Source organism: Pan paniscus, chromosome 6, assembly GCF_029289425.2.
Source record: "Pan paniscus chromosome 6, NHGRI_mPanPan1-v2.0_pri, whole genome shotgun sequence".
Lineage (NCBI taxonomy): Eukaryota > Metazoa > Chordata > Mammalia > Primates > Hominidae > Pan > Pan paniscus.
In genome coordinates this window covers 50,197,481-50,220,968 of record NC_073255.2, presented here as the reverse complement: position 1 = coordinate 50,220,968, position 23,488 = coordinate 50,197,481, and positions in this window count along the sequence as shown.

Below are 23,488 nucleotides of genomic sequence, written 5' to 3'. Positions count from 1 at the left end.
GATTCTCATAGGAGCACAAACCCTATTGTGAACCGCACATGTGAAGGATTGAGGTTGCATGTTCCTTATGAAAATCTAATGCCCCCCCACCCCCCACCCCAAGTCCATGGAAAACTTGTCTTCCACGAAACCAATCCCTGGTTCCAAAAAGGTTGGGGACCACTGCTCTAAAGGCAGACCAGAGGCTGGGCAATTTATAAGGAAAAAAACTTTATTTTGGCTCGTGGCTCTGCAGGCTGTAAAGCATGGTGCCAACATGTGCTCTTTAGTGATGCCTCAGGAAACTCACAATCATGCCAGAAGGTGATGAGGAGCCAGTGACACGTGGCAAAATGGAGCAAGAGAGAGAGAAGGGGGAGATCCTGGACTCTTTTAAACAACCGGATCTCACATGAACTACTTGAGCAAGAACTCACTTATCACCAAGGGAATAGTGCTAAGCCATTCACAAGAGATTGACTCCCATGATTCAGTCACCTCCCACTATGCCCCATCTCCAACATTGGGAGTCACATTTCAACATGAGATTTGGAAAGGACAAACATCCAAACCATATCAGATGTATCCACTGGGAAAAACTGAGTAACAGGTGCACACAACCTCTCTTTCCCATTTTTGCAACTTCCTGGGAATCTATAATTATTTCAAAATAAAAAGTTACAAAACAACTTTTTAGGCATTTCAGATATAAGAATATTTTAGTGAAAACTGGTTCCAAATTCTTAAAGTTAGCGTTAGTATCTTTCTTATTACTCTCAATGTGACAAGGATAATCCTACATTCTCATCATCTTTTCTTAGAAACTAAACAGATTCATGTGTCCAAAATAAGTCAATTTTAACTAAACCTAGTTTACTTTACATAAATCCCTCAATATTTCCTTGAACTATCTATGTTTTAGTCTTGCAGTAGAATTCTAAAGCAATCTCACTGTGCCCATCCCTGGTCCACCCACATAACTACAGCCTAAGGTACCATGCTAGTGCAGTGATCCAGTGGGAACATGACCCAGGCTGAGCTCTTCTTTCTCCATAAATGTTGGCTCCAATGCAGAGAAGTGTCTCTCCATGTGACTGAACATACTGTGGGCAGCTTGCTCCTTCCAAGCAGCTGGTCTAGAGAGAGAGACAGGAGACTGGTGGCAGAGATGCAACGTAGAGAGAGCATCTTTTTGAAAGTCCCTCAGTTCCTTTTGGGGCACATGACCACACTTAGAGGAGAAGGCTCTCACAAGTACATCTTCAGCCAATCCTTAGGCTGTGTAGGATGTCTGCAAAAGCAGGATGTTAATACTGGTTATCTCTTGGAGATGGGATTATGATTGACATGTTTATTTTTTTCAACTTTTCTTTATTTCCCAATTTTCAAGCATTGTAAAAATTGACATACATACCTTTAGGTTTTTTTTTTTTTTTTTTTTGAGACGGAGTCTCACTCTGTCACCCAGGCTGGAAGGCAGTGGCGTGATCTCGGCTCACTGCAAGCTCTGCCTCCCAGGTTCATGCCGTTCTCCTGCCTCAGCCTCCCAAGTAGCTGGGACTACAGGGGCCCGCCACCACACCCAGCTAATTTTTTGTATTCTTTAGTACAGACGGGGTTTCACCATGTTAGCCAGGATGGTCTCGATCTCATGACCTTGTGATCCACCTGCCTCGGCCTCCCAAAGTGCTGGGATTACAGGCGTGAGCCACTGCGCCTGGCCACATACCTTTAGGTTTTCAATGTGTTCATTTTGGTGTTTCAGCTCCTGAAATAAATGCTACCATGAAAGGCAAATATTGGGCAGACTTGTATCTGGGAACAGTTTCTCTGTCTTTCAACCAGGAAATACTCCCTCTCTGCCTCATTCCCAAGGAAATTTGTTATGGATTAGTCAAGTTCAATGAAACATTTGGGGCTTTGTTTTCTCTACAACATTTTTCAAACTTTAACGTGCCTAAAGATCACGTGATGATATTATCACACCTGATTCTAATCCAGGGAGTCTGGAACAGGGCTTGAGATTCTGCATTTCCAACAGGCTCCCAGTCCTACATGTTACACAGCAGGGCTCACTGAAAACGCCAATCAGCCTAGACGAATGTCTACCCTGTCCTTTTGGATGTGCTTTTCTTGTGAAGTCGGCACTGGAGTCTTCCACTACAGAGCCTTCCACATCCTGCTCACTCACAACTACCTGCTACCTCCACACAGATAACAAATACCCTAGGAAGAGGTCCCATCTCCCCCATAATTTTATCCCCTCACCTGCTCACCTACAGCCAGCTCCACTCTGGACATCGGGGTGCCCTGTCTTACTCTGGCTGCCTTCTTTTTTAAAAAATTAAAGTAAAATTTACCTATCATAAAATTAGCCAATTTAAAGTGTACAAACCAGTGGCATTTAGTATATTCACAGTGTTGTGCAAGTATCACCTGTAGTCCCAAAACATTTCATCAGCCCCAAATAAAACCCTGTATCCATTAGGCAGTCACTGTCTCTTTCTCCTCTGACCCCAGCCCCTGGCAACCTCTAATCTGCTTTCTGTCTCTATGGCTTTACCTATCTAAGTATTTAATGTAAATGGAATCATACAATATGTAACCTATGGTGTCTGGGTCTTTCAACAAGCATTATATTTTCCTCTCTTTTTTTCTACAAACATCATATATTCTCATTTCTTTGTGAGCTCTAAACATCAAAACAATTGAACTCATGGAGATAGAGAATAGAAGGATGGTTACCAGAGACTGGCAAGGGTAGTGAGGGCTAGGGGCAAGGTGGGGATGGTTAATGGGTACAAAAAAAGTATTTAGAGAGAATGAATAAAACCTAGTGTTTGATATCACAACAGGGGTACGATAGTCAATAACAATGTAATTATACATTTTTAAATAACTAAAAGAGTATAATTGAATTGTTTGTAACACCAAGGATAAACACTTGAGGGGATGGATACCCAATTTTCCCTAGTGTGATTATTACACATTGCACACCTGTACAAAAACATCTCATGTATCCTACAAGTATACACCTACTGTGTACCATAAAAATTAAAAGTTAAAAAAATTAAGTTTTACCACATTCATTACATTTGTAAGACATCTGTTGAATATCAATACTCTGGTAATAATTTTGTGGATTGGTGAAAGGCTTTCCCACATTTGTTACATTTGTAAAAGTTCTCTGAAAAATGAGCACTCTGATGTTTACTAACATGTGAGCCATTGTTAAAGTTTTCCTGATTTTCATTACAAAAAAAAATTTCAAAAATTAATGTTGATTCTTACCAAAAGAAAAAAAAACAGGGTTCTGTAGAAGTAACAGACATAAATTGAGGTTTCTTCTGAGATATTTTATGTTCTTAGTCTCCTTTGGCACTTAAATTATTGTTAAGAGTAGTTATCAGACACTGGTTATATGCATTATAACATTCTTTTTGCCCTTCACAGTTACCCATACTTTCCCAGTTTTTTCTTAAGTGTAAATTCTCAAGGCCACAGCTCCCATATCTTCTCTGTATCACTTTTCGGAATGAATCTTCTATGCTTTGCTCTGACAAACAACCTTGGTTGTAATAAGAATACGTAGCTGGGGCTTTAGCTACTATCTCCTGCCTCTTCGCATTCCAGGGCTCTTTCCTTTGCTCCAGATAGGTGATCAGGTTCAGCTTGGAGAACAAGACAAAAAGGAAGACCAGGTTTCTGTAGTTCTAACATCACATTCCTATACAATTTCCACTGAGCAGGGTCCAGTCATTCTCACTTACCTAGAGAGAATTCTTTGGTCACATTCCTGAATGTCAACAGTCCCATTTCCCAGCTTCCAGGGTGTTCTGTCGTCTTATTTACGGATCTCCCAGTACCTGTAGGTCACAAAGGGACAGAGGCTGTGGCAGAGCCATCTGATCACTCCCAAAGCCGAGGAGACACTTCGAAGATGACACCCCAAGCTAGGAAGGTGGTCCAACGAGCATTTTATTATCAAGATTCATCCATGTTGTAGCATGTGTCGATACTTTATTCTTTTCATGACTCAATAACAGTTCATTGTATGGGTATACCATATTTTGTTTATCCATTCTCAGCTGATAGACATTTGGGTTGTTCCTATTTTTTAGCTTTTGGAAATAGTGCTGCTATGAACATTTATGTGCAAGTGTTTGAATATCCGTTTTCAGTTCTTTTGAGTATATACCTAGAAGTGGAATTACTGGTCATATGGTAATTCTATGTTTAACTTTTTGGGAAATTCCCAAACAGTTTTCTACAGTAGCTGAGCCATTTTACATTCCCACTAACAATGTACAAGTGTTCCAGTTTCTCCTATCCTTGCAAAAACTTATTTTCCATTTCCTAATTAGCTATCCTAGTGGGTATGAAGTGGTATCACAGTGTGGTTTTGATTTGTGTTTCCCAAATAAAGAATGATGTTGGGCATCTTTTCATGTTCTTGTCGCTAATTTATATATCTTCTTTAGAGAAATGTCTATTCAAATACTTTGCCCATTTTTAATTGGATTGTTTGTCTTTTTATTGTTGAGTTGTGCAAGTTCTTGGTATATTGTGGATACTAGACTCTTATTAAATATATGCCTTGCAAAAATTTCTTCCATTCTGTAGGTTGTATTTTCATTTTCTTGATAGTCTTCTTTGGTTCACAAAAGTTTTTAATTTTGATGAGTCTAGTTTGTCCGTTTTCTCTTTTGTTGCTGTTCTTTTAATGTTATATCTAAGAATCCATTGCCAAATACAAGATCATGAAGGTTTATCTTTATGTCTTCTTTGAATAGCTTTATAGTTTTGGCTCTTACATTTAGCCATTTGATCTATTTTGAATTAGTTTTTATATAGGTATAAGGTAGCGATCCCACTTCCTTATTCTGCATGTGAATATTCAGTTCTCTCAGCTCCACTTGTTGAAGAGACAATTCTTTCCCCATTGAATGGTCTTGGCACCCAGTTCAAAATCAGTTGACCATAAAAGTATGGGGTTTATTTCTGGACTCTTGATTCTATTCCATTGATCTATGTCTATCTTTATGCCAGTACCACACTGCGTTGATAACTACTGCTTATTTTCAGCCTTATTGAAGTATAAGTGACAAATAGGAATTGTATATTTTTAAAATATGCAACTAGATATTGTGATAAATGTATGTATTGTAAAATTATCACCATGATCAGGCTAATTAACATACTATCACCTCACATAGTTACCATTTTCTTTCTTTTTTATGTGTGATGATAACACAAGATCTATCATTTTAGCAAATTTCAAGTATACAATACAGTATTGTTAACTGTATTCACCATGCTATATATTAGAACTCCAGAACAAATTCATCTTGCATAACTGAAATTTTGTACTCTTTGACCAATGTCTGCTCATTTCCTTCTCACTCTCACCCCCAACCCCAGCAACCACCATTCTAGTCTCTGCTTCTATGAGTTTGGCTGTTTTAGTATCCATATGAGTGATGCAACATTTCTTTTTCTGTGTCTGGCTTATTTCACTTAGCATAATGTCCTCCAGGCTCATCCATGTAATTGCAAATGGCAGTATTTCTGTCTTTTTAGAGGCTGAATAATATCCTATTGTGTGCACACACACACATGCACACACCACACACACAGACACACACACACATGCACACACCACACACACACAAACACACACACATGCATACACCACACACACAGAGACAGACACACACACACACCACATTTTTTTTTTTACCCATTCAGCCATTAGGTTGTTTCCATATCTTGGCTACTGTGAATAGTGCCACAGTGAACATGGGAGTGCATATATCTCTTTGAGATCCAGATTTCATTTCCTTTGGATATATACTAGAAGTGCTAGATCATATGGTAGTTCTACTTTTAATCTTTTGCAGAAGCCTCATTTTCTCCACATTGTCAACAAGACTTGTTATCTTTGGTCTTTTTGATAGTAGCCATTCTAATAGGCATGAAGTGATATCTCACTGTGGTTTTGATTCGCATTTCCCTCATAAGTAGCAATGCTGAGCACCTATTTCTGTATCTGTTGGCCATTTGTACGTCCTCTTTTGAAAATTTTCTGTTCAGGTCCTTTGCCTATTTTTGATTGGATAATTTGGGGGTTTTTGTTTGTTTGGTTGGTTGGTTTTTGCTATTGACTTGTATGTGTTTCTTATATATTTTGGATATTAACCCTTAACATATGTATGGTTTACACATATTTTCTCCCATTCTATAGGTTGCTTTTTCACTCTGTTGATTGTTTCTTTTGCTGGATAGAAGCTTTTTAGTTTGACACAATCCTTTTGTCTATTTTTGCTTTTGTTGCCTGCGCAAAAAAATCATTGCCAAGACCAACGCTGTGGAGATTTTCCCTTATGTTTTCTTCTAGTAGTTTTATAATTTCAGGTCTTACATTTTAGCTTTTAAGTATTTTGAATTGGTTTTTATATGGGGTGAGATAAAGAGCCAACTTCATTCTTTTGCATGTGGGTATCCAGTTTTCCAGCATCATTCTTTGAAGATATTATCCTTTACCCATTGTGTGCTTTTGGTATCCTTGTTGAAGATCAGTTGATTTTAAATATACGGATTTATATCTAGGCTCTCTATTCTGTTCCATTGTTTTTTTATCTCTGTATTTATACCAATATCATACTGTTTTGATTAGTATAGCTTTGTAATGTATTTTGAAATTGAGGAGTGAGGTGCCTCCAGCTTTGTTCTTGATTGCTTTGGATATTTGGGATCTTTTGTGGTCTCATATGAATTTGGGGACTTTTTCTATTTTTATAAAGAATGATATTGAGATTTTGAAAGGATTTCATTGAATCTATAGATCACTTTGGTAGTATGGACATTTTAACAATATTCTCCTAATCCATGAACATGGGTGGAACATGGGATGTCTTTTCATTTATCTGTGTTGTCCGTATTTCATTTATTAATGGTTTATAATTTTGAACTTATTTTTGTGTGTTAAGCTCATATCCTGCAACTTGCCTGAATTTATTTAGTAACTCTAATAGTTTTGGACTTTTTTGGTATGTCTTCAGGTTTATCTACATATGAGATTGTTTCATCTGCAAGTAGAAGTAAGTTCACTTCCTTCTTTCCTATTGGATGCTTTCTATTTTCATTGTCTTACCTAAGTGTTCTGGCTAGAAGTTCCAGTATAATGTGGAATAGAAGTGGTGAAAGCAGGCACCATGGTCTTAGGGGAAAAGCTTTCAGTCTTTCACAATTAAGTATAAAGTTAGCTGTGTTTTTTATAAATGGCCTTTATTGCTTTGAAAGAGTTTCCTTCTATTCCTAGTATGTTGGGTGTTATTATTATGAAAGTGTTTGAGATTTTGTTATATGCTTTTTTGGCCTCAATTGAGATGATCACATGGGGTTTTATCTGTCCTTCTAATATTATGTTGATTGATTTTTACGTATTGAATCTTCCTTCTCATTTCTGGAGTATATCCAAATTGGTCATGATGTATAATACAATCCTCTTAATATGCTGCTAGATTTAGTTTGTTTGTTTTTGTTCAGGATTTTTGCATTTGTATTTATAGGAATAAGAGTCTATAATTTTTATGATGTCTTTATCTGGCTTTGATATCTGACTCATAGAATAAGCTAGTAAATATTCCTTCTGCTTCCATTTTTTGGGAGAGTTCAAGAAAGATTTCTGTTAGAGGTTCTTAAGAGGATCATTAGAATTCACCAAGGGAGCCATCAGATCTAGGGCTTTTCTTTGTTGGGAGGTTTCTGATTCAATCTCTTTACTTTTGTAGTTCTGTTCAAGTATTCTATTTGTTTTTGAATGAGTTTTAATAGTTTGTGTGTCTCTAGGAATTTGTTTGTTCCATATAGAGTTATCTAATTTGTTGATGTACAATTATTCATAGTATTCTCATAATCCTTTTTATTTCTGTAAGATCTGTAGCCTCCATTTTCATTTCCGATTTTCCTAATTTGAGTCTTCTCCCTTTTTTTCCATGGTCAAACTAGCCAAAGTTTTGCCAGTTCTGCAGATAAAAAACCAACTTTTGGGTATGTTAAATCTCTCAATTGTTTTCTATTCTCCATTTTGTTTACCTCTGCTCCAATCTTTACTATCTGCTTTCTTCTCCCAACTTTCAGTTTAGCTGGATTTTCTTTTTCTAGCACCTTAAGATGTAAAGTTAGATTATTGCTTTGGGATTTTGTTAAATGTAAGCATTTTATACTTACATATTGCCTCCGAGCACTGCTTTTGCTGTATCCTATAGGTTTGGTATCTTGAGAAAATATCTCAAGATATTTTCTAATTTCATTCACAATTTCTGTAATTCGTTCATCATTTGTGTTATTTAATTTCCACACCTTTGGCCAGGCCCGGTGGCTCACACTTGTAATCCTAGCACTTTGGGAGGCTGAGGTGGGTGGCTCACTTGAGGTCAAGAGTTTGAGACCAGCCTGGCCAACATGGCAAAACCCCATCTCTATCAAAAATACAAAAATTACCCAGGTGTGACGGTGCACACCTGTAATCCCAGCTACTCAGGAGGCTGAGGCAGGAGGATCACTTGAACCCTGGAGGTGGAGGTTGCAGTGAGCTGAGATAGCACAACTACACTTCAGCCTGGGCTTTAGAGTAAGAATCTGTCTCAAAATTCCACATATTTGTGAATTTTGCAATTTTTCTTTTATTATTCTTTTCTGGTTTTGTTTCATTGTGGTTGGAAAAATCACTCATATGATGTCAATATCCTTAAATTTATTGAGACTTGGTTTGTGGCCTAACATATGTTGTTTTCTGGAAAATGTTCCATGTGCACTTGATAAAAATATGTATTTTGTTGTTTTGGGGTACAGTATTCTATATATTTTTATAAGGTCCAGTTGGATTATAATGTGATTCAACTCATTTTTTAATTGGTGAATTATTTACTTCTATCTAGTTGTTCAATATACTATTGATAGTGGGTTATTGAAGTTGTCAACTATTATCATGTAACTATCTATTACTCAATCCAATTCAAGCACTTTTTGCCTTAAATGTTTAGGGGTTCTATTATTAGGTGTGTATGTTAGTATACCTTCTTGAACTGACTTTTTAATCAATGTATAATTTCCTTCTTTGTGTCTTATAACAATTTGTGTCTTAAAGTCTATTTTGTCTGATATTAGTACAGCCATCTCTGCTCTGTTTTGGTTACTATTAATGAAATATCACTCTCCATCCTTTCACTTGAAATCTGTTTTTGGATCTAAAGTGAGTCTCTAGTAGGTAGCATATAGATGCATCATGGTTTTTTAATTCATTCTGGCAGTCTCTATCATTTAATTAGAGAATTAAATCCACTTACATTTAAAGTAATTACTAGTAAGGAATAACTTCTGACATTTCGCTAATTCCTTTCTCTATGTCTTTTAATTTTTTTAATATTTTTAGTTAGCAAATCATTCTTGTATAGATTTATGGGACACAACGTGATGCTTTGATAAATGTAAATAATGTGGAATGATTAAATTAAGCTAAAATTGCCTGCATATCATTTTTCAAATAGTACTCTAGAAAAAATTAACTAATGTCAAAAGAAGGCAATGATAGATGAATTAAGGAACAACCAATATTTAAGACAGGCTAAAGCCTACAACCACAATTCTTTCAGGATAAGGTCTATGTTGCTCCCTCTGGCCTTGTTAACCTGCACCAGGAGTGTGGGGTGCTATCCTCATAACCTCTGCCAGTCTGGGACGTGGAGGACGATAGGCAGGCAATTTGAAGTGCAGCTGGCTGCTTTTTTTTTTTTTTTTTTTTTTTTTTTTTTTTTTGACAAAGTCTCACTCTGTCATCCAGGCTAGAGTGCAGTGACTCACTTATAGCTCACTATAACCTTAAACTCCTGGGCTCAAGTGATCCTCCTGCCTCAGCCTCCTGAGTAGCTAGGGCTACAGGTGCATGCCACCACACACAGCTAATTTTTAAAAAAAATATTTGTAGAGCCGAGGTCTCCCTTTGTTGCCTAGGCTAATCTTACACTCCTGGCTTCAAGCAGTCCTCCCACTTCTGCCTCCCAAAGTGCTGGGACTACAGGTGTGAGCTGCCACACCCAGACACTGCTTCTTTCTTTACCAAGCCTTCCAAATTTTTTCACTAGATTCCAGAATTCTGCCAACACTGTTTCTGACATTCTGACTAGCTCATTAGTTGATTTTCTGGAGGGACAGAGCCCTGAAGTCCCCAACTTTGCCATTTTTCTGTGATATCCTCTGCTCTCTTTTTTGTATTGCTTTTTCTCTCTGGCCCATGCAGTCCTGGAGCTGGCTGCTTCTTCCAGCAGAGTAATGAGATGTGGAGGTCCAAGTCTCCAGTGTGAGCTTAAAGGAGAGGGGTGGAGATTGTCCTGGGTCATAGTCCCAGGCTACATCCAACCTGGAGAATAGGAGACCAACTCACTATAAAACTACATTAGTTTAGGACAAAACCCCAGGAAGCAATGAAGAGATTCTTCTTCTGTTTTTGCTGACTGTGCATATCTCCCCTGGCAACCTCCTGGGAGGTGGAAGTTGGCTGAAGACAAAGCTTGGGTGAATCTACTCCCAGCTACCATCTTAATACCTTGGGAATATAAAAATGACCCTTTCCCTGGCACAGGACTCTACAGTTGTCCTGACCAGTGTCCCTGATCAGTGTCCCTGACCAGTGTCCCTGATCAGTGTCCCTGACCAGTGTCCCTGATCAGTGTCCCTGATCTTCTTTTACTTTCACAATGGTACTGGGATGTCACACAGTACAGAGGAGAAAACTCAAGCTCAGGGAGCACCAGAAACTTTCTCAAGGCTCTGACAGGTGAATTATAGGGCCAGGGCACTACCTCAGGCAGCCCTCAGCTCCTCCCATTGTCCTTGAGCCCCATTGCATGCTGCCATAAAACCCCAGCTTTCTCTCTAGAAACCCTGGAAGACTCTGCTAAAGAGTGGACACCCCATCCTCTGCCTGCTCCCACCAGCAATGTGTTCTCATCAACAGAACAGCTAATAGACCAACCAATTGGAAGCTTAAATGCCTTTCAGGGATGTTTCCTCCTAGGCAGGCATTGAGGAGACAAGGAGAAGAAAGAGGTTGATGGGTTGATGTGTCCAGAAGCTTTGGGTTTTCTTTTCTTTTCTTTTCTTTTCTTTTCTTTTCTTTTCTTTTTGAGATGGAGTCTCGCTCTGTTGCCAGGCTGGAGTTCAGTGGCGCAATCCCGGTTCAATGCAACCTCTGTCTCCCGGGTTCAAGCGATTCTCCTGCCTCAGCCTCCTGAGTAGCTGGGACTACAGGTGCACACCACCATGCCCAGCTAATTTTTGTAGTATTAGTAGAGACTAGGTTTCACCTTGTTGGCCAGGATGGTCTTGATCTCTTGACCTTGTGATCCGCATACCTTGGCCTCCCAAAGTGCTGGGATGGGTTTTCTTTTTTGTCTGTTTCATCAGTCCTCTCTCCTCCTGATTTACATCTCCCAGACACAGTGCTGCCCAGAATGATGCACAACACCCCCATGGAGTCTGCCTTGTATAAGACACAGGCTTCTCTTAAAGCTGCATCCCACTGGCCTAACACTTTTCTCAAACAGCAAGTCTTTTCACACTTTCTGAAGCCAAATGGTCCCCATCAAAGTCCTCAAAGTTTTCCCTCACAGATTTTATCCTGAGATATTTGTCCAGGTTGGCAAGATAATTTTAGATTTTGACTCTAAATAAATGGTCTTTCACCATGTTATCTGCAGATTTCATGAATCCCCTTGCTATGATAAACACTCTAATCAAGACGCGGGCTGGGACAGAGCCTGGTGGCCATCAGAGACTTCCCTCTAGGCCAACAGATTCACTAGTTAGTGCCCAGTGGAGATGCACACCGGACATTCTAGAGACCTGAGATGCATGGGGACCAGAGCAAAGCTGCACTGGGACTACAGCAAAGCTGCTTTGATCCCACATTTTTGGTCTTCCTATCTTTCAGGAAAGACCAGAACAGCCTGCTTTAAAAACATTAATGAGGCTAAAGGGATTATTAATTCAAAGCTTATTAAAGCCATATGTAGCTGCATGCATTCTAAGTCAAAATAAACTGCAATGTCCTGCTGATTTCTCTTGCGTCATGTCACCGGCTTATAGCAAGGGGAAGCCATGCGGAGCTGTGCTAATTACCAGGACCATATGCTGCGGGAAAATCAGGAGGTGTTATTAAAATGCCTCTTGGACTACTGCTCAAGCTTATGAGATTCTCTTCTTCCAGGACTGCAACTTGGTATTTGTTGATATTTGAGTAATGAGGCTGTCCACACATATTTTTAGCTTTCCCTTTCACCGGGCAGTCTCCAAATACATTCCGTGGGCTGAGCTCTGTGCTATGTCTGAGCAGGGATCCCACCATCAACCACATGCAGCTTCAGCTCCTGAAGCTTTTCCTGCAATGTGAGTTCCCCAAACGGTTAACAAATATCAAACACACTTGCTTAGTATACGCTGGTTTAACAAATATCTATGGTGCATCCACTAGGTACAAAGCACTGTCCCAGGTGCAACAACCTTGGAAATAAGGTAAGTGACCACCATGCTTCTGGGAACCCCTCAGTTTGTAAGACTTCCTTACCTTCCATGTTCTTTGCCTGCACTCTGCACTGTTTCCACAAGAACATTGTTTCAGGATTAACAAAGGATTCACCTAAGACACTCCTATGGAGTTTCCTCAGGAAACTTGGAATGACATGTAAAGCCACTGCAACAACACTGAACGCACTGGCCTTGCTGCCAGGAGCACTGTCACCATCGCTGGGGACACAGCCAGGCCACATGCCAGGGACTATCACAGACACCATTAAATGTCACCATGCCCTGTGAAATGTTACAAGGGTCTCTATTTAACTGAGACTCAGAGAAGTTAAATAGCCGGGCTCCGGGTCACCCATGTTGGGAGGGTCAGAGGGGGCATCCCAAAGAGCCCATCTACACACACTTTCCCCTGTACTGCCAACGTTTTTCATAAGCTCAATTCATAAAGACCTTTGACTTCCCAACTTGAGGCACATCGTGTAAAAGCACATATGATACCACTCAGCTCCAGGCTCACACACGCATGTGCAAGGGGGAATGTGGCCTCTCTAAATGCCAGGAGCCTTTGATCTGAGGGTATCTCCCTCCCATGCCCTGCACAGTGCTCCCCCAGCTTGCAGCTGAACTGGGCTTCCCTATCAGCCCCTTCACACCCCCATGAGCCATGGGCTAGGAGGCTGCAGGTGCCACCTGCCCCCGCCACTGGCACCACAGCGCTAGCAGTCCACCTTGCTCTCCTTGCAGTGCCTGCCCTCTGCTTCCCACTCCCTGATCTACTGTGGCTAGTCCCATCCTCCACCAGGCACTGATTCCCTGGACCCCCAACTCACATGGCCTCTCCTGCCCTACGGCTCCACACTTGGCTTCTCAGGGTTTCCTACCACAGCAAGTAGGAGGGTTAGTTTTATGTCAACTTGGCTGAGCCACAGTACCCAAATATTTGGTCAAAAGCCAGTCTAGATGTTGTGTGGGTGTTTTTTAAATGAGATTAACATTGAAATCAGCAGACTTTGAGTAAAGCAGTCAACCCTCCATAATGTGGTGGGCTTCATCCAATCAGTTGAGGCCTTAGAGAAAAGACTGAGGTCCCCCAAGAAGAGGAAACTCTTCCTCCAGGCTGCGTTTGGCCTCAAAAGTCAAAATTGCAATATCAACCCCTCTCCGGGTCTCCAGACTGCCAGTCTGCCCTGCAGATTTCACACTCGCCAGCCTCCGCAATCACATGAGCCAATTCCTTAAAATAAATCTACACACACAGACACTCTTCCCATAGGCTCTGTTTCTCTCAGAAACCCTGAATAGTACAGCAAGAAAATGCTTATCAGACTGTTTGAACCTGAGTTCTTCACCAGACTGTATGACGCTTGAGGGCAAGGACATCATCTTATTCACTTCTGAAACCCTAAGCCTTAGCAAGTGGACAGACAATAAACAGGTGTCGAGTGAATAGAAAGTAGATGAGTTCAGACTCAGTGTGGTAAGACATGGCCTTTCCTGGGCCATTGCCAAGGCTAATAAAAGACCCTGAGCTGGAATATTTAATCTCCAGACTTAGCCCTGAGTATGCAAGAATGGATTTTTCCAGCACAAAGGCCTAACACTGGCCAGTACCTCCATAACCCCTACAGCCCTGGGCTATGGGGGTCCTGACCCTCCCTGCTATTCCCCACCCTCCACTGGGGCCAGCTTCCCCTCTTTGGAAGTGATGTCCTCTCAGTCTCTCTGCACTTGCACACCTAATGTGCACAGTGTCTGCCAGCCAGCCAGAGAAGGCACGCAAACTCACTCACACACGCAATCATACAAACGCACTCACACACACTCATGTACTCACACTCATAGACATGTACACACTCACACTCGCTCCTGTGTACACACCCACTGAGACACACTGCAGTGTGCACAAACACAAGCACCATCACACAAGTGCATATGCACACACGTGTACACACATGCCTGGCCTTCCTCTCTGGTTCCCAAAGTAGCACCCCACTTGCGGGTGCCGAGGGATGGCTCCAGGCCATCAGAGCTTGAAGCAGAAAGATGAAAGCTTGCTCTGAAACCCTCCTCACTGCAGTCATCTTCTGAGCACAGAAGCCCCTTCCAGGTACAGCTGCAGTCACTCTCTCCTGTTCTCTTAGCACACCAGCAGTTGGGATGAACCAATCCATCTCCACACGCAGGGCTGCCCAGCTTCCTACGCCCAAGAACAAAGCCCTCTCCTCCCTCTAACCGCGTCTCACACCACAGTCTCCTCTAGCCTAGTTCCTTTGAGTGACTGAGAAAAGGGTTTGGAGCCCTTCCAAATACCCCAAGCCAGGCAGCTGCAGGATGCTGTCAGTCAGGGCCTGAAAATAGTGTGTTAGCCACTGCAGAGGCCACAGACACAACCTCAGGGGCACTCCACAGCCTCACAGCCTGCACCCTCGCCTGCAGAGCCATGGATCTTTCTGCTGTAATTTCTCACATTTCAATGGTTCCTCACACAAGAACTGTGTTGTTTACATAGAAAGAAACTGAGATTAAATGAACTTTTAAGAAAATTGTACTATGATATGTGCAGATTGACCTCTGTCCTCAAACCCACCTTCTTTCTGTGCTGTCAATTTCCTTCTCAACATTGGTGCCCAAAATCTGATTAACCTGTATTTGACCTTATCATCTGCCTAAAGCTACATGTTTCATGTTAAATCTTTCATGTACAACATTGTGAAGCAGACAGACCATCTGCCATGCTTGTGACCAGCTCTGCAAATGATCCCACTGTGGTCAGAACCAGAGCAAATGGAATAGACGAAGGGTCCTTTTTTTCCCCTGAATTCCTAAATTTAACTCAAATCAACCCTAAGTCCACAAGTAAAATCTATGTATATTCAACCTTCATTCTCCTGGCTAGATTATCTATCCCTTATTTTATTTCTAGGAATAGATACTCTCTTTGCTGTTGTTACCAGAAAGGGGTCCCAATCCAGACCCCGAGAGAGGGTTCTTGGGCCTTACTCAAGACAAGTATTTGGGGTGAGACCATAGAGTAAAGTGAAAGCAAGCTTATTAAGAGAGTAAAGGAATAAGGCTGGGCGCAGTGGCTCACGCCTGTAATCCCAGCACTTTGGGAGGCCAAAGCAGGCAGATCCCAAGGTCAGGAGTGTGTGACCAGCCTGACCAACATGGTGAAACCTTGTCACTACTAAAATTACAAAAATTAGCCAGCGGTAGTGGTGCCGTGCCTGTAATCCTAGCTACTCAGGAGACTGAGGCAGGAGAATCACTTGAACCCGGGAAGTGGAGGTTGCAGTGAGCCAAGATCGTACCATTGCACTCCAGCCTGGGCAACAGAGCGAGACTCGGTCTCAAAAAAAAAAAAAAAAGAAAGAAAAAAGAAAGGAATAAAAGGATGGCTACTCCATAGGCAGAGCAGTGGCTCAGTATACTTATAGTTATTTCTTGATTATATGCTAAACAAGGTGGATTATTTATGAGTTTTCCAAGAAAGAAGTGGGCAATTCCTGGAACTGAGGGTTCCTCCCCCTTTTAGACCATATACAGTAGCTTCCAGACATTGCCATGGCATTTGTAAACTATCATGGCACTGGTAGGAGTGTCTTTTAGCATGCTAATGCATTATAATTTGTGTATAATAGGCAGTCAGGATGACCAGAGGTCACTCTCATCACCATCTTGGTTTTGGTGGGCTTTGGCTGGCTTCTTTACTGCAGGCTGTTTTATCATCAGGTCTTTATGACCTGTATCTTGTGCCACCCTCCTATCTCATCCTGTGACTTAGAATGCCTAATCTGGGAATGCAGCACAGTTGGTCTCAACCTTATTCTACCCAGCCCCTATTCAAGATGGAGTTGCTCTGGTTCAAATGCCTCTGACATCATGACCCAACAGATTTTTGAGTGTTCACTCTGTGCATGAGGCTGAGCCCAGGTTCGTGTGAGCTGTGGTGGACAGGATGGGCCTAGTCCTTCCCGCGTGGAGATCACAGGCACTGAATCCACAAACACTCAAAAACACATAGGAATGTAAACCAAAAATAAAATCCTAAGCCCCCCCAACCAACTGAACAGAGCCCCTCTGGGCCAAGAGGACCCCAGAGAAACCTGGAAAACTGAATTCCCAGCCATGACAGGGAGGTGGGACAGCCCTCAATCTACCCCCTCTCTTTTGGAGTTTGGGCACAACTGATTAGCATTAACTTTCAAATAGATGTCATAAGACTGAAAAAACAGACTCTTTGTGGTAATAAATGTGAACCCAGAAAATCTGAGACAGGTCTCAGTTAATTTAGAAAGTTTATTTTGCCAAGCTTGAGGACGTGCAGGTGGCACAGCCTCAGGAAGTCCTGACAACATGTGTCCAAGGTGGTCCGGGCACAGCTTAGTTTTTTACATTTTAGGGAGACATGAGACGTCTGTCAACGTATGTAAGAAGTACATTGATTCGGTCTGAAAAGGCGGGACAACTTGAAGCAAAGGCAGGAAGACTCAAAGCAAGGAGAGGGCTTTCAGGTGAACAGTTGCATTCTTTTGAGTTTCTGATTAGAATTTCCAAAGGAGGCAATCAGATATGCATCTATCTCAGTGAGCAGAGGGGTGACTTTGAATAGAATGGGAGAGAGGGTTGGCCCTAAGCAGTTCCCAGCTTGACTTTTCCCTTTAGCTTGTTGATTTGGGGGCCCCAAGAGTTATTTTTCTTTCACATTTCCCCCCTTTTCTTTTTTAAAATATTTTGGAGAAAGCATTTTACAACAAAATAAGTCCCTGGTCTCAGATTTCATCTGATCTCTCATGGCGAGGATGGTTAACACTCATCTTTAGCAGATTGTGAAGTCTCATGTCCTGTGAAGAGAAAATAGTGGGGGAGGAAGGGAGAAAAAACAACAACAAACAAAGGAACAATCCTGAAAAAATCTATATAGGCCACATTACTCTGAAGTCCATACATTAGTAGGCAGGTATGAAGGTGGCTTATGTATGTAAATGGTTGCTGTTTTTTTTTTTTTTTTAATTTAAGTTGTTTGGCTTCAGTTGGCAGGGTTTTAAGAAAGCACAGCTTAGTTTTCAGTGACTCCAAACTGGGAAAAATGGGAAAAAAGCAGGAAAAAAAGAAAAAATAATGAAAACATTATTTTGAAGACTTGTAGCCAAGAAAAAATTCTGCCAGAACTGTAGAAATAATAAAAACTGAAAAACATTAGACAAGACTAGAGTGTACTATAGTTTTTGAAACATAATTTTTCTCTCTCCAGTTTTCCATTTTTGCTAAAGACAAATCATGGTAGGATTGGTTTGCTTTATTATACTTGGCTTAATTATTTGTATACAGTGCAGCAAGAATAATTATATTTTTTACATAGGTTTTAAATTGGCTTTGATGGAACTTTGTTCCATAGAAGGAATCCCAGATAAGACTTTTTTAAACCCAGGCCCAACCATGGATTTGTGCCATCAAATATCTGTGAGTTGGGTGAATTTTCTGTCCTCTTGAGGTTCCAAGATAAACATGGGGCTTCTGGGACTGTCAGAAAGTGATATTCTTTACTTACCACAGGCCAGAAACCCTGTATAGAGATTGTGTATACAAAATATGAGGCCAGATTTTCCAAGGGCTTTATTGGCGCCATAAGTCAAGTTTGACTCCTTAAAGGAAAGCACAACATTCCAGTCAAATCCTTGGTAAAATAACCAGTTTCTCCAATTGTGTCCTGTTACAAATGAAAACAGATTCTTACTGTACTTATGCAAATAACTGCATTGCCATAAGTTAGAATACTCACAAATAGTTTCCAAATTCTGGAGAAATCAGGTAGACAGAAATAAATATGCTCCAAATTTTGTTCATGGGAGTATACTAAATTGTTAAAAGGTATCAATAGCTCAAAAGAAAAGTTTTAAGACTCTGAAAAACAAAACAAAGGGTCAGCAACAGCTTAGTGATTTAGAGGCCCCAAGATTTATTTTCCTTTCACATAAGATAACAAATCCAACCTGATTCTAGCATTGCGTGACAGATAGCAGACCCTGAAGGAAATCAAAATATTTTTCCCCAGAATGTATTTCCTTGACATATTTTTGAATGGCCCTCCAAAGCCATCTTTTTGTGGGGGAAATTCGCATCTGTAGAGAATCTCCAATAACACAGCCAGGCCTTTCCTTTCCAGGCCTTTCCCAAATCTAAGCGAGATTAACTACGTGTGTGACACTTTTTGCATTCTGAAAAGAGACATTTACAATTTATCTCTCTGATGTCTGCTACCTAATGAGGCTTCACCTACATAACAAGAACTCTGCCTCCACAATCCCCTTATCTTGAAAATTTCTTTCTACTGACTTCAAGTCTTCAGACAAAGCTTAACTCTTTCAACCAATTGCCTATCAGAAAATATTCAAATCCACCTATGACTTGTAAGCCCTCATGCCCCCCACTTCAAGATATCCTGCCTCTTTAGGTTGAACCAATGTATATCTTCCAAGTATTGATTCATGATTTTATCTAGAATCCCTGTCTCCCTAAAATGTCTAAGACTAAACTGTAACCTGACCACCTCAGGCACATTTTCTCAGGACTTCTTTAGACTGTTCCCCAGGCCATGGTCACTCATACTGGCTCAGAATAAACCTCTTTCAATATTTTACAGTTTGTTTTTCTGTTAACAGGAGGTTGTGAAACAGAGTGTCATGAAAGAGACCATAGGGAAGGCTACTTTGGGCCTGATGGGGAAGGCAACTCTGAGGAAACAGTACCTGACCCGAGACCTGGAGGCTGAGAACTTAGAGTAAGTGCGGTGTAGTAATAATGTTTGGTCTTTGTCCTAAAATCTGAGTGACAGTAGGGTCCTTTGTTATCCATAACAAGCCCGTTTGATCACACCTGAGTTTATGCTAAAAGGTGACTTAGTGTGGGGCCCCTAGATAGCCTCTGGATGGGGTTGGTCACCAGAAAGACCAAGGGATCCAAGGGTGGGAATTTTCAGCTCCACCCACTGGCCTCTGGGAAGGAGGAGGGGTAGCTGGAGGTTGAGCTCTGTAAAAATGCTTGAACAAGATTTGATGAGCTTCCAGGTTTGTGAACACGTGGAGGTGCTGGGAGGGTGGCACCCCTGAGAATCTCTGTACCACCACCACCCCTAACTCATCCTCTGCATCTCTTCCATCTGGCTGTTCCTGAGTTGTTTATAATAAACTGGCAAATGTAAGAAAAGTTCTGTGAGCCATTCTAGCAAGTTATTGAACCCAAGGAGTGGGCCATGGGAACCTGGATTAACAGCTGTGTTGCCAGAAGTACAGGTGGCTCCAGGGACTTGTGAATGGTATGTGAAGTGGGGGCAGTCTTGTGGGACCCAGCCCCTAACCTATGGGATCTGACACTAACTTTAGGTAGATAGTTTCGGAATTGGATTGGATTGGATTGTAAGACACCCAGTTGGTGTCCAGAGAGGGAGAATTGCTTGCTGTGGGGAAGAAAATCACACATTTCGTGTTAGAAGTGTTGTGTGAGTAGAGAAGCAGTTTCCCAGAATCAGGAAAATGACATTTCATTCATCCCTGAATTTATTTATTCACTACACTATGGGTACACTAAGCCTTCTGGAAAGGGATCAGCTCCTTAATGCCACAGGTTCTGGTTGTTGATACTCCTTAATCTATCCTAAAATTGTAGCCCACTGTTTTTCCAAACAGGACCAGTGAACCTGTTGGAAATCTCTAAGGAACAATAGATCTAAAATAAAGGATGTTGGGAAAAAAAGAATGGTTAATATTTTTAAAAAAATACATTCTGTAAAGTACAAATCTTAGAACTCTGCATTGGTCCCAGATTAGGCTATGAAGTCACAGGTACAGACAAGGCACAGAAGCATCTAGATAGTGAAGCCTTCACACCCCACGAGATCCCAAAGACCAGGCTAACAGTTCCTTTGTCAGTAAGGTTGGGCCAATAAGTAGGACCAGGGTATACGGTCTAAGAAAAAAACATGCCTGGACTCAGACAAGGCATTTGACAAGGCCTTTCATGAAATTTCTCTCACCACCATAAAGAAATATGAGCTACATATCAGTATAATGTGAACTTTAATGACAGGATACATCCTAAAGATTTCATTTCTGTGTGCTAAAGCAGAAATGCTTTCAATTCTGTGTGCTACACAATCGAGGATTAGAAATAAAAAAGAAAAGGACCAGGCACGGTGGTTCATGCCTGTAATCCCAGCACTTTGGGAGGCTGAGGCAGGTGGATCACTTGAGGTCAGGAGTTCGAGACCAGCCAGGCCAACATGGTGAAACCCCATCTCTACTAAAAATACAAAAATTAGCCAGGCATGGTGGCAGGTGCCTGTAATCCCAGCAACTCAGGGAGCTGAGGCAGGAGGATCACTTGAACATGGGAGGCGGAGGCTGCAGTGAGCTGAGATTGCACTCCTGCCTAGGTGACAGAGTGAGATGGCATCTCAAAAAAAAAAAAGGAAAGGTTTACTCTCATATCCATCAGAAAACAGATTATTAAATACAGTTTTCAACAAGATTCCAAGTGAGCAGTTAGCTAGTTTCCCTCTTCAGTTCATCCAGCCCCATACAATTCATTCTTATTCTATGGCATCTTGGGTTGGCATCTGCTTTCATGAGCTCATCTGCTTCTGGCCTGAAAAGAGTCTGGGAAATCTTGACTTGGACTCACTGGTGCAGTTTGAAGGTTGTCTAAGCAAAGTCAGCTTAATCTCCAAAGTCTGTACCCATTTCCTGGAATGTGAGTAGTAAACAGTGCCTACAACAGTCTTTTCCATGCGGTTCTGAAACTAACCTTGGTTGTCGAAGACCTAGTTTCTCAGCCTATAACCTAGAGCAGAGCTCTCAGGCAATCAGAAGAATGCAGACACTAGCTGTTGATGACAGAGTTGTAGTTATTTTATTACAGTACCCAACAACATCAAAATTGGGGGAGGGGGGAATCAAGCTCTATATTAGAATATCATACATAATTATTTCACATGGATTTAATCAGTGTTTCCTTTGCAGTTAAGAACACACACAAATCTTTGTGATTTTCTGGTGCCTATCTGGGAAATCACAAGGATGGTTCAAAGTGCTAACAAAATTCAAAATCCATTATTTTTCTAAATTTAGGGTTTGGTCTTGGGAAGGCAAAATCAAGATTATTATCAGAGGAGATTTGGTCACTCAGTTAAGATTGAACCAAGAGTGCCTAAGAACCATAGTTTGTTTACCTGTTAGGAAAAAATATATACTTTTTTTTTCAATAAACATGAAAGACGATAATAAGACTGAAGGAGCCCACATCTCTCAGAAGTGAAGAATTCCCTCCCATGTTCTATTTTAAATGAAAGACAAAACAAAGTCACCAAAAGCACAAATGTGTACCTGGGAACAAAAGAAATAGGAAGTCAAGAAACTTTTACTTCCTCAGGTTAAAATTAGACTAAATGTTCTAAGCAGGTTATTTTATCAGAGAGAAAATTCATGCTGGGCTCAGTGGCTCATGCCTGTAAACTTACCACTTTGGGTGGCCAAGGCGATTGGATTGCATGAGCTCAGGGATTTGAGACCAGCCTGGGGAACATGGCAAAACCCCATCTCTGCAAAATATACAAAAATTAGCTGGGTATGGTGGCACGTGCCTGTAGTCCCAGCTACTCAGGAGGCTGAGGTGGGAGGATGGCTTGAACCCGGGAGGTGGAGGTTGTCATGAGCTAAGACAGTGCCACTACACTCCAGCCTATGTGACAGAGCCAGACCCTGTCTCAAAAAATAAAAAATAAAGAAAATTTAATTCCTAGTTTTTCAATAAACTAGTAAATTATTGAACTAGTAAACTAGTAAATTATTTACACATTCCTTTTTTTTTTTTTTTTTTTGAGACAGAGTCTTGCTCTGTCACCCAGGCTGGAGTGCAGTGGCAGGATCTCAGCTCACTGCAACCTCTGCCTCCTGGGTTCAAGCGATTCCCCTGCCTCAGCCTCCCTAGTAGTTGGAATTACAGGCACCCACCCCGACACCAGGCTAATTTTTTTTTTTGTATTTTTAGTAAAGACGTGGTTTCACCATGTTGGCCAGGCTGGTCTTGAACTCCTGACCTCAAGTGATCCTCCTGTCTGGGCCTCCCAAAGTGCTGGAACTACAGGCGTGAGCCACCATGCCCAGCTAAACATTACAGATAAACAAGGAGGAACAGCTAGACTCAAGCAGGTGGTACTGGATGAGAGTTGGAGACATCAGTGTGAACTCACCTTTAGCCTAAAATACAAATGTATCTGCAGATGGATGAACATATACATATATGAACAAATTTATAGAGCTGTGTGCATGCACTGCCTAGAAGCAACGACACCCCAATACCATCAAGCACACCCAATGCCCATATCTTGGATTCAAATACTATTCTTCAATAAAACGAACCAGGATTCCTTAAAGAATTGGCTGATTCCAGGTCTGGGAAAATAATATACAAGATGAACCTGGAGCATTTTGCAGTGCAAGAAAGTAAGAAAATGCTAAAAACGAATGAAAAGCAAGTAATGCGAGCATGTCAAAGGGACACAGGAAGAAACTGAAAGTTTGCAAAGTTCAAATCTGGGACCATTTGAACAAGAAAATTCAGAAAGTAGTATTGGACTATAATTCAAAATATAAAATAAATATCCATAAAGCTGCAATGATTTAGATAAATGACTGGATAAATAAAGAGGGATGCAATGGTTAATTTTTTTCTTTTTTGGTTGAAACAAAGCCTCACTCTGTCACCCACGCTGGAGTGCAGTAGTGTGATCAGCTCACTGCAACCTCCACCTCCCGGGTTCAAGTGATTCTCGTGCCTCAGCCTCCCGAGTAGCTGGGACTATAGGCACGCACTGCCACATCTGGCTAATTTTTGTATTCCTAGTACAGATAGCATTTCACCATGTTGA